Source organism: Dipteris shenzhenensis, chromosome 21 (genome assembly GCF_047967505.1).
Source record: "Dipteris shenzhenensis isolate YYH24624 ecotype China chromosome 21, Dip_SZ_1.0, whole genome shotgun sequence".
NCBI classification, from domain to species: Eukaryota; Viridiplantae; Streptophyta; class Polypodiopsida; order Gleicheniales; family Dipteridaceae; genus Dipteris; species Dipteris shenzhenensis.
In genome coordinates, this window is record NC_141616.1 from 55,324,067 (window position 1) to 55,334,940 (window position 10,874).

Consider the following 10,874-nt stretch of genomic DNA (forward strand, 5'->3'; position numbering starts at 1 on the left):
GACTTTTAGCAAAAGTCGCTATATAGCGATGCTTTAGGAAACCCGCTTTTCATACCGACGATTAGCGCTAAGCGGGCGCTAAACGTCAGTACGTAAACGTCGCAATAGGATCCGTGTGTAGTAGTGGGATGGCTTGGATTTGAGCGGCTTTTTCTTGCATCTCCACCCTTGGATCTCGTTGAGATCAATGGCCTGGATTCCAACGCTTTTACTTCCATCTCCACCCTTAGATCTATTTCTGGATGGATGGCTTAAAATGAACCCCCTTCTCTTTTGATCTCATCCATTAGATCCTTGCCATTTTCAAGGGTTTAAATTTGATCCTTCTATCCTTTGATGGTATCCATTGGATCTACACTTGGATCTAATGGCTTGGAGGGTTCTACCACAAGTTTGAATGTATCCCTTGGATTGTAGATAGATCAATGGTTGGGAGTGAAGATCAAGGGTCTAAACCATGGGTGAGAGGTCTCCCCATGCCACCCATAAATGCTCAGCATGTCCTTTTGTACACCTCAATGTACCATTGCCCCACACAAAGGAGCACTCTCATTGGTACACCTCAATCCCTCTCTAATCCCTTGAAATTAGGAAACACTAATTGGAGGCCCGTTTGAGACCCCAAATCTCCTCTAATGGATGATGCCAAGGAAAAACAGTCTTTATTTTGGCCGAATGTTGGTAACAACTTGCACCCATCATTTGATGTCTTTGAGAATGAGTTTGATTTGCTACTCCCACGTCCATATTGTGGTCCGAGGAAGAGAGAGTTTATGCCAGAAGTAGACATAGACATCCACTACTTTGTTGCAGTTCGACCATCGGACGATGAGCATGAGAATGTTAAGTTCTAGGTTGCAAAAGTGGTGGATGTGAGCATGGATGACAAGGGAAAAGTTGCAACATTTACAACACTATGGTATGAGCCAAGGGGTAGGAAGGAGAGCCACGATAATAATACACTATATATTGGGTGTTTGAAAAAGGAATGGGTTCCAAATGATGAAGCAGTTTCAGAGCTTTCCACAGAGACAGTCATAGTATCTTGGAAATCAAGGACAAAGAAAACAAGGAAGCACATGGGATATGATGTAGAAGAAAAAATTAGAATAGCGCTAGCCATTATTTTGCACATTATAGAGTTTTTGAAGATGCTCGCTAAGGAGGAAGTAGAAGGAGATAGCACAAATGAAGAATGCCCATGACAATACCATTCAAGCATCCAAGCAACAAGTGACAATGAATCGGACTTTCAAGAAAACTAGTTACCTATTTGTACTTAACACATTTGTAAAGGCAGAATTGAGTTATTGAAAAGGCTGCATGTCAGACTCCTTTGTACAAAGACTCATGGAGAGCAATATTTCTTGTAAACATATGACATTGTAAAATTGCAAGTATAGCTATTACTATTTTTGGAGCACATTTAAAGAGTCTTCTATGCCTCTTGTCTATTTTAACCTTTAAATTTTTTGGGACTTCAAGAGTGTTATAGTTTTCTACATCAGATTTTAAGTGCATTCTTTTGGATTAAATTAAATTAATAAGTCTTTATTTTGAAAGTGATTTTTCATGGATTTAAATTTATAACTCATGATTTTTTTTCAAACGTGAATAGGATTGTTAAAAATAAGAAGTGCAAAAGTAGGATTTAATCAAAGTTTTGCCATTAGTAGTGCACCATTATAGAGACAGATTACAAAATTTATTATGTGGAAATGATAGTGCCAAAAAGTGAACTTTTGATTCTCGAATGATATTTTCATAAAGTAAACTTTTCAATTGGGAAGGATTTCGGGGATTAGTCCAAGAGTAGACATATGAGTCGAAAGTTAATGAAATAAGTGTTGTTATTAGACCAGATACGCCCTTAATGAAATAATTTGCCCATACTTGCTCAAGTTGAAGTATAGGTATCAACAACAACATCCCAAGGGTCTCTATTGCTATCATCTTTATGGGTATCTGGAGCCTTAGAAATGAGATCAGTCATGCCATGGTGGAGAGTGTGCTACTAGGGATAACTAAGGTTGGGCCTAACTGACATGAGGAAGCTAGTGGGAATGTGTATGTTAGATCTTCATAGTGCTATGTATATTGTCATTAGGTGCGATGTTTGGACATAGTTGCCATAGACCGCAGGCAGTTTGCCCAATGTAGTTGGTCGCAATTCTAATACTTTTCTTTCCTTATAGTTTAATAAAAGCCGACGTGCTCCCTTAAAGAAATAAAACACTCAAACTTAGGATACATACACATGAGACCCAACATTTTGGCCTAAAAGGGGACATCTTGGCCTGAATGTAGCTTGCAGGAAGGCCTAAGTTCTTAGAGAACATTTTCCTTGCATCTTCAAAATCTCAGTTCATTTGCTCAAAGTAAGGTTCTGCTTGTAAGGTTCTACTTGTAACTTGGAACCTGCAAGTAGATTTGAAAGTCACTTTCTTGACATAAAGAAAATTTTGACGTACTTGTAAAAGAGCCCAAAGTCCAAAACATTCACCGATGCTACGCTAGATAGCACACAAAAAAGTTACAAAATTGAAAAAGAAAAAGAACCCTAAGCACGGCATCAAGAACACTTACAGATGCTCTCTGAATGACCCAAATCTGTTTAAAGGATCAACCAAGAGTATCTACATGAATTTCAAATTGGCATGTGCACGTGTGAACTCCTATCAAGGTTTCTAGCCTCCGAATGGTCATGAAGCTTGGGAAGCATGTGCTTGCACCTTTGTAAGAATCAAGATGAGAAAATAGGCTTGTTCAAAATGAAAGAAACAGGAAATCATGAGTAGACAAATGGATTGCAATACTTCAGATTGCAAGGCAGCCCATCTTACAAAGACAAAGGCAAGGGAATCAACAAAGCATCGAATAATAGAAACAATCAACTTAGACTCTTTCCATAGCCTCAGAGCTACACCTTCATTTGCTGGGGGAGTAGCAACATCAGAATATGATTTAGGAGATGAAATGACATAGGTCTTAGTGGGATCATTTGTGTTGAGTGATGCATTCATAAAAAAGGCAAATTCTGTCATTGTATCACCTACAACCTTGATTGAACATTGATTACCTAATTTGCAAAATTGTAGAGCTTAAGGCACTGATGCTCTATAGTTGCAATGGAGGGTAATGGTGTAGCAGAAGGCATCGAAGCTCTACAGCTGCAATGGAGGGTAATGGTGGAGCCCTATGGATGGGACACTAGGAATACCATGCTTCAATATGATGCTCATATAATACCATGCAACCATCATAAAACAAAAGAAACGTATGTGAGGGAGAGGCAGGCAATGGGAGGGCAATGGAGGATAGCTCCATGTGAAAATGACAGAGAGGTAGGCAATGATCAGGGCTCCACACACAAACGACAAACGTAGGAGGGCCGCTTTATACTAACCCCTCCGTCCATTAGGATGCCAAACATTGAAACAGATCACTTTCAAACTCTCAAAGGGCAATTGAGTCAAGTCTTAGAAGATAAGCTATGACGCCATGACCAGCACTTTGCAATACTACTTCTCTCAAAGTATAATCTATAGGTTAAAAGAGAAGTGGTGGCCTTATAGTTAATTGAAAAGTAAGGCAAGGGAAGCTTGGGAATTTTTCTGCAAACATTTGATTTGTCATGTCATCTTCTTATGTGTTTTATTTCTTCTTAGCTCCTTCATAGTCATGAATGAATGCTTGCATCTCCCAATCTATCTTGGCAAAGGAGAGTAAGCACCCTACTAGAGTAGCACGTCATGGGCACTTGGGGTATGGTAAAGACCACATGTATTGAAAGACAAAGCATCCCTCCTTCATAGAAGGATAATGGTAAAAGCATATTGATGGTATGGATGGGTGATAGCATTATATATTGAATATGATTTGATTTAATTAAGCCCATTTTTTGATCTAAGGTCCTACTCTATGGCTGCAATGTAATCTATAGAAATTACAATAACGTCAAAGATGCAAGAGATGGAAGGCACAATAAATGAGTGTAGTAGCACTACATCTTTCAACATGAAATTAATGTGTGTATTTTTGGGGGATGCTTTCAACCTCTACCATGCCTTGCTTTATCAAGCTTATGACAGCTTAAAAAGTTGACTCCTACATCTTCTTAATGCCTAGACCATGGGGCCAACACTGTCATAAGGGACTTATAATAAGAAAACTAGGAGAGACATTGGTAGTTAGAGAGAAAGGCAAGGCACACTGTGGATTTACACATACCGGTAGCCATGCTTAGTGGACATAGACACAAATATTTTGCTAGGCCAATGGAGCGAAAAAGGGAAGTGGTGCTAACTCCAATATTGGGTCCTATAATATAGAGAACTGGCATGCCAAGATGAAAAGAAAGGCTTTTAAAAATAAGTGCAATAGCGACATCAATCGACATAGCAAGGGTAAGAAACATGAATTTGTGACGTAGTGAAGGGAGGCATTAATGTTTGCAACCACCATGGGAATATCTTTGGGCCACGCTTCTAGTTCTCACTAATGAGAGTGCCATGTGAACACACTTTGGGTGCCCGTGAAGTGTTTGCAAAATACTGGCACACTATGCAAAATGGAACTTATACGTTTTTAAATTTACATAAGAGATTTCTTTGCAATTTTTAAAATTTGTAATTTTACTTATATTTTCACCTTAAAACCGAAAAGCTATATGAAAAAGTTTCAGGAAGGAATGTTGAAGGTTTCTCTATAAAGAAACATAAAACTTCTCCGTGAACAGTGGTGCCCCTAGAGGACATATGAATGTTGTGTTTTGAAGAAAGAAACTCCAAAATCCCATAGATGTGAAGCTCTTGCAAAATGTTTCTTTTAAATATGATGGTTTTCCACTAAAGCGTAAGCCAATCCGAGAAGCCAAGACAGCGTAGATCATCATCTTTGAGAAGACAATTCAAGTTAATGATGTCACTCGCAACGTCACGTCAATAAGCAAAAGTGAGATAGTGTAGAGTGTAAACATTTGTTGGACGGTTAGCAATAGTGAACTACGCCTAGTTGAGCGAACATTTAAGCATATAAAGTTACCTCACTCCTAAATTTACTACAGAATCCTAAATTTACTACAGAATCATTAGCATTGAATCTAAGCTTGATGCACAAACAAGTGCACAGAGCATTATTTAGTTTGGATGGAGTATTTGACTAGTTGTGCAGGGCACTATGGCAAGCCCCCAGCCAACTTGGTCATTTCAATTTGAGCAGGAGTGTATTGACGAATTCGATCAGGCAGTTTTTCCAACGCTATCTGTGAGACTGTAGACCTCCTGCTTATCGATGCCGAAGGTAGTCTCCAGCACTTGCTCAGGAAGAGGAGGTTTGGCGGCGAAGAGGGCAGTGGCCAACAGCGATACCCCCGGATTTTGACTGTTCAAGCCGGATATGGCAAGGGCAGATTTACGCGCATCCGCGTTGAGCTGGAAGTGAACCAGCCCCCGGGGGAAGACAAAGAGGTCCCCAGCGTAAAGCGTCTGCTGGAAGAGAGTGTTATTGGTATCCACAAAGCCCACTACCAATTTTCCCCGAGCCAGGAAGAGAACTTCGGTGGCGCGAGGATGGACATGAGGTGGAACCAGGCCGCCTGGTGCGAAGTCGAGGCGAGCGACGGACAAACCCTGAGTGTTGAGGCCAGGAAACGTTTGGGCGTCGGCGAGCGTGACATTGGAGCCCAACGGGTTGTTGACATCACCTGCGTGACGCAGCAAGGGAGAAGTGAAGTCGTATGCAGAGACCTGATTGGCGTTCTTGCAAAGAAGGCCGTTTATGGTGATGTCTTGGTTGGGTAGAGCGACGCAGAAATCTTGCAAAGGATCGGCGTCCGTGGCTGCAACATGGAGGGAGGGAGAAGCAAGAGCGAGCAAGAAGAGGAGGGGCAGTGCGGCCCTAGCGAGAGTGGTGATTGTGGACGTGAATTCAGCGGCCATAGCTGTGGTACAGCAGGCGATGCAGACGAAAATGTGGGGAGTGTAGCTGCTGCTGGAGAGGGATGTTAGAAATGCAGGTAGCTTCTGAGAACGCAATGGAAGGGAGATCGTGGTGATAATGCAGCGCAAGTGTGCTCCTTATAAAGTCTGCCTTTCGATCTGCTTTGGACCAAGTCGAGTTCGTGATCCTTTCGGTCTGCTTTGGACCAAGTCGAGTTCGTGATCCTGATAGGTGACGCAATCTATTGAAATTCAGATCATGGGCTACTGTTTCCGTTGCTAAATCAACGAAAACAACGATGAAACATTCCACGCAGTACGCGAAGGAATAAATTAAACTGGACGTATGGTGCTAAATCAACGACAATAACTTTGAAACATTCCACCCAATAAATTAAACTCGAAAGCATCTCCAGCTTGTGTTTTGCTTGTGGGAGTCGATGACCGCAGGGCATGCTGTTTAATTCAACGCTGATAGTGTGACTTACCGCCACGGGTCACATGCTTGTAACAACGTCTAGGGACTAGGACTACAAGTCTAGCTACTCTAGCTACAAGTCACCATGTGCCTAGGAAACAACTCTAATGCGTTGCTAGTAGGGAGACATATTACTACTTCTTTAAGGAAAGGTTGGGAATCCTCTTTAAAGGAGAGCTTAGTGAGTGAGGGCCAGGCAGATGAGTGAGGCTTAGTACGCGCGTGCACACACACACATGAGTGAGGCTTAGTGAGTATTGCTTTTAGTTGGAAAAAAGGTTTTAATGCATGTTTAAAAATAAAAGCTTAAAATGAAATATATGTGTGTGTTGTAAACTCTAGGCCACACACACACATATAGACACACCTATAGGGAGGGGTTGCCATGTGGTAGCCAAAGGGGAGAGCGAGCCTAAATCAGTGTGTTTGTGTGTGTATGTATCCTAGGTTGGAGTTTTTTAATTATAAAAGAGAACATGTCGGCTTTTCTTAAATTGTAAGGGGAAAAAAATAATTACAAAATTGTGGCCTACTATACTACAAAAACTACCCATTGCATACAATGATTAAACTTAAACATCACACCTAATAACCATCTACATAGCACTATGAAGATCTCACAAGCACATTCCCGCCAGCTTCCTCATGACAAGCACATTCCCACCAGCTTCCCAGCAAACACACTCTCCGTGGAACGAGTGAAGATCATCTCATTTCTAAGACTCTAGATACCCATAAAGATGATAGCAGCAGAGACCCTTGGGATGTTGTTGTTGTTGATATCACTACATCGACTTAAGCAAGTATGGGCATACTATTTCATTAAGGGTGTAGCTGATCTAATAACCATGCAAGGATGAATAGGTAATTGGATGAAACAATTCATTGTACTATCACAAGGAACTTCTAGCCGTTCACTATATAGGGAAAACCTCACAAACTAGGAAAAAGGAGGAAATTTCCTAGATATAACTAGGCATTTTGGTATGTATATCTCCCTAGATAAAATGCATACCCCTATCTAGGAAAAGAGGTTGTCATCTAGGAAATTGGATGAGTGTGCTACATTTCTATATAGGAAAAATGCACACCTCTATCTAGGAAAAGAGGTTGTCATGTAGGAAATTAGATGAGCGTGTTACATTTCTATATAGGAAATCGATACCTCTATCTAGGAAAAGGAGGTTTTCACCTAGGAAATAAGACGTGTGTGTTGCATTCCTATATAGGAAATCTCATTCTCTAGTTAAGATATATACCTCTATCAAAGATAAGGGGTGGTCACCTAGGAAATTAGAAGAGTGTGTTACATTATTCCTATATATATATTATAAGGAAAAGTTCTTTATTTATGTATAAAAGATTAATTAGACGACATGGCACATAAAAAAGAAAATGTGAATTAGATTCTATATATATTAGTCTTTATCTAGGAAATTAGCATCCAAGAAATTAATGTATCTTTTGTTATGCATGGTATAATGAGTCATTAATAATATAGTTGTTGTAGTCTACTAGACTAGTAGCTAGAGGAAATGAGTTGCTTATTATCTATGAAATAAGCAAAAACATTGTATTCTAAATGTTGAAAAGCTTTTTTAATTTTAAAAATGATCATAAAATGTTTACGAACCAGAATATTTTAAAATAGACATAAGAAGCTTATATAAATTACATTATAGGATAATTATCTTGTTTCTATCTTTTAAATGCTATTTTAATTATTATACACATCCAATAAACATTTCAAGAATTTAAAATAAAATTAATTTAATTCTAAGGACAATACTCGAATTGCCAAATGCATAATGATAAAAATAAAATATAATATGTAATGATAAAAATACAGTGTGCAATGTAATTTGATATTTAAATGAAAATCATGTCCATTAAGAATACAATGCAATTAATATTCAAACCCTAAACCCTAAACCCTAAACCCTAGATCCTAAATCCTAAACCCTAACCCCTAAACTCTAACCCATAGTTCCTAAACCCTAAACCCTAAATGCTACACGCTAAACCATAAACCCTAAACCCTACATTAGGGGAGAATTGGGGTCTCAAAAGGGCCTCCAATTAGTGTTTCCTAATTTCAAGGGATTAGAGAGTGATTTGAGGTGTACCAATGAGAGTGCTAGAAGGTGTGGGGTAATGGTATGTTGAGGTGGAGGGTGGGCAGGCCTGCAGAGAGCCCCTATTGGTTGCTCCCCTTACACTAGGGACCACCCACATCATCCCCCCCTCTTAACCCATGTTTGCCCCTCCTACCAGGTGCACCTCCCCCACATGAGCCCAAAACTGCCTTCAATGGGATGGTAGGGCCCTTGTGGTGAATTTTTCTTCCCCTCCCTCTTTCTAGGACCTCTGCCCCCCACTGTTCTGGTCGAGCTTGCCAAATCACTCATATTTGAACCAACTCCCACGCATTTTCCCTCTCCCCCCTCTTTCTCTACTCCCTCCTACTTTGGCCTGCTTGCTGCAGCTCCTCTCTCTCACTCTCTCCCCTCTCTCTCTCTTGTGCCTCTGTTAGAGCTGCTCTGTCCCTCTTCTTCTCCCTCTCCTGTGCCTCTGTTGCTGTTGCTATGTCCCTCTCCTTCTCCCTCTCCTGTTCCTGTGTTGCTGGTGTTCTGTTCCTCTCCTTCTCCCTCTTTTGTGCCTCTGTTGGAGCTGCATTGCCTTGTGTAGGAGTCCCATTCTTGCTGTTGCAACCTCAACAAGCATGGTGAGGAGAAAGGCTACAAGACCACGCAATGTTGTGACCTCTTGTGTCTTCCACAACACCAGAAATGCATTGGATGAGTGGATCCCTTGCACCTACAGCTTACACGACTGGATAGTGATGAAAGGATCAGCCAAAGGTCCACATAAGCTTCCCAAGAGCAATACAGGTGACATCTTGTATGATTGGAAGGGGTGCATCTTGAAGTTCAAGTTTGGGAAGAAAGGATGGCTCGCAAAAGTCCAACATGTTTACATGGGAAAAGATACGTCGCTTCCTCCATCATTCAATCAATCTAGGATACCATCACACTGTGAGCCTTTCTATCTATGTACCTTTTTCACCTGTAAGTGTAATGAGTCCATTTGGAAAATTTGTGTTTGGTTTCTAAAAGCTCTTCTTCATGGTGGCAGATGTGTTCCCTTTGGACCTCGAGGAGTGAAAACCAGTTGAATCATTCATAGGTAAGTTCACTGCGATTCATGAGGATTTAGGTAAGCAAATGCATGCTGGGGAGAAGTTGGCCTCCTTGCAAATGAAGAATGTGTATTGGTATAATGCAACATACATCACTCCAACGACATCATCAAGCTATGGCCATCTGCAAACCATTGCACCACCACAACTTCAAGACATGGATTGCAGCAATGTGGACTCGAGGACATTGCAATCGTACAAGGACAAGATTGCAAAGGATGTGGGCATGGCCATGAAGTTTACATTTGGATCCAAATGGGCAAGGCTATCTTGGTTTATGTCTCTGCACATATTTGCTTCTTTATTTCAGAATATACATATGCATAGAACAAAAACTATGTGGTCTTGCAAGCATGTAGATGAAAATGCTCTTGAAGATTTACTTGGGATGAATTGGGGAACTAGGTCAGGTGACCAAAAGGGTGATGTGTTTCAATGTCCTGCATCTAAAGACAATGTGGTTATTAGATACCATTTGTCATGCCAAATGTTGTATTTATCTTTTCAATACAGGCGCTGGAAGAAAACAAATGGTTGGTGGCTTCCCCTAGACTCTAATGATGAAGACAATACGGGGGTAAGTTTGTCTATTGAGGTTGAAGAGGGAGATGTCAAAAATGTGAATGTCACATCGCAATGGACTCTAAGGGATGTGCGAGAACACCTATTGGTCATGGAGGATGGCATGTCAGAGTCCTTCTACTTTACCTTAAATGGTGGTAAGATCAGATGCCGTGAGGAGAAGTGCATGCATAGTGCCAATTTCATTCCTCCTGCAACTTTGAAGATTGCTAATAATGTGTTTGACTAGTGCAGCATTTAATTTTTTGTCTATCAAATCTTAGTTATTGCTTCAAAAGATGATGGACAATTAAATTAAAATGTTATTTCTTTTAATGTTTTCTCCTTTCATTTCATGGTGGTAAATGGTTTTCAAAAAATATGGGGATTTTATGATTAATTTTAATTTTTAGGATGTTGATATATGTTAAGGGGTAAGAGCCCTTTTTACATCACATTCTCACTTTCACATTGAAAGAGCCATAGAAACTCCCATCCTCAGAAGCTACTCCCTGCATCAACTGCTATTTGCCATGGATTCATGAACTGCGTTCCATGACTTCATCTCATGAACTGCATTTGCAGATCGTGAGGAAGAGCTATTTTTAGTGTTTGATAGGACTTTAGATGTCCTAGGCACATATATGCGAGCCAAGGATGACTTCTCAGATCTCATCCTTTACATGCAAGATAATTT

At 40.4% G+C, this 10,874-nt stretch overlaps 1 pseudogene; it reads right to left on the bottom strand.

The window, feature by feature from the left end:
* Positions 1-5,148: 5,148 nt before the first annotated feature.
* Positions 5,149-6,030, bottom strand: LOC147889089 (germin-like protein 1-1 pseudogene; annotated as a pseudogene).
* Between the last annotated feature and the right edge of the window lie 4,844 nt (positions 6,031-10,874).